The 1,771-nt window shown below is 33.6% G+C and overlaps 1 protein-coding gene across 2 annotated transcripts in view; it reads left to right on the forward strand.

Moving 5' to 3' along the window:
* VTCN1 (V-set domain containing T cell activation inhibitor 1) overlaps positions 1-1,771 on the forward strand; it is a 72,641-nt gene that overhangs the window by 23,105 nt on the left and 47,765 nt on the right. The gene's annotated exons all lie outside the window — the stretch shown is intronic.

A 1,771-nucleotide genomic window follows, 5' to 3' on the forward strand; every position in this document is an offset into this window, starting at 1 on the left:
TTGAACTCCTGGACTCAAGCAATCCTCCTGCCTCAGCTTCCTGAGTAGATGGAACCACAGGTAGGCATCACCATATCCAGCTAATTTTTCTATTTTTTGTAGAGACAGGGTCTCACTCTGGCTAAGGCTCATCTCTAACTCCTGGCCTCAGGTGATCCTCCTGCCTCAGCCTCCCAGAGTGCTAGGATTACAGGCAGGAGCCACTGCACCTGGCCTGTCTTGTCTTTTTGATAATGGCCACCCTGACAGGCATGAAGTGATATCTCATTGTTGTTTTGATTTGTATTTCCCCAATTATTAGTGATATTGAGACCTTTACATATACCTGTTGGCCATCTGTATGTAATTTTTGGAAAAATGTCCATTCAGGTCTTTGCCCATTTTTAAAAATTGGGTTTTTTGGTCTTTTGCTATTGAGTCGAATGAGTTTCTTATATATTTTGATATTAATCCTTTATCAGGTATGTGGTTTACAAATATTTGCTCCAATTCTGTAGGTTGTCTGTTCACTTTGTTGATTTATTTATTTTATTTTTTATTTCTTTGCAGTGTAGAAGCTTTCCAGTTTGAAGTAGTCCCACTTGTTTATTTTTGCTTTTGTTGCCTATGCTTTTTGTGCCACATCTAAAAAATCATTGCCAAAATCAATGCCATGCTGCTCTTTTTCTATATTTTCTTCTAGGATTTTTAGGGCTTCAGGGTTTACATCAAGTCTTTAATTCATTTTGAATTAATTTTTATATATGGCATAAGATACGGGTCCAATTTAATTCTTGTAAAGTGGATATTCAGTTTTCCCAGTACCATTTATTAAAAAGACTATCCTTTTGCCATTGTGTATTCTTGGTGCCCTTGTCAAAGATTGGTTGATTATATATAAGTGGGTTTATTTCTGGGCTCTATATTCTATTTCATTTGTCTATGTGTCTGTTTTTATGCCAATAAAATACTCTTTCAATTACTGTATCTTTGTCAAATAGTTTAAAATCAGGAAATGTGATACCTCCAGCTTAGTTCTTTTTGCTCAAGATTGCTTTGGATATTCAGGGTCTTTTGTGATTCCATATGAATTTTTGGATTGTTTTTCTATTTCTATAAAAAAGTACCATTGAAATTTTGACAGGGATTGCATTGAATCTGTAGATTGCTTTGAGTAGTATGGAAATTGTAACAACATTAATTCTTCCAATCCTTGAACATAGGATACCTTTTCATTTATTTGTGTCTTCTTCAATTTCTTTCATCAAAACTATACAAAAATGTAGTTTTCAATGTATATCTCTTTCACCTCCTTGGTTAAATTTATTCCTGAGTATTTTATTATTTTTGATACTATTGTAAATAGGATTTTTTCTTAATTTCTTTTTTATGTAATTTGTTGTTAGTGTACAAAAATGCAACTGATTTTCATATGTTGATTTTTTATTCTGCAACTTTGCTAAATTTTTTTATCAGTTCTACCAGTTTTTTGGTCAAATCTTTAGGGTTGTAAATATGTATTGTCATGACATTTGTAAACGGAGACATTTTAACTCCTTCCTTTCCAAGTTAGATGGCTATTATTTTTCTTGCCTAATCTCTCTGACTATAAAAAAAAAATTATAGGCCAATATCCCTGATGAGCACAGATACAAAAATCCTCAACAAAATTCTAATAAACTAAATTCAACAGCACAAGGTGAGGAGAAGTGAGAAAAGCCACTTTCTCTGTGACTGGGATGAATATGCAGGGCTTTGGTGGTGAAAAATATTCGGTGGCCTGTCGATTCGG

This window comes from Propithecus coquereli, unplaced genomic scaffold (assembly GCF_000956105.1).
Source record: "Propithecus coquereli isolate 6110/MARCELLA unplaced genomic scaffold, Pcoq_1.0 Scaffold791, whole genome shotgun sequence".
Classification (NCBI taxonomy): domain Eukaryota; kingdom Metazoa; phylum Chordata; class Mammalia; order Primates; family Indriidae; genus Propithecus; species Propithecus coquereli.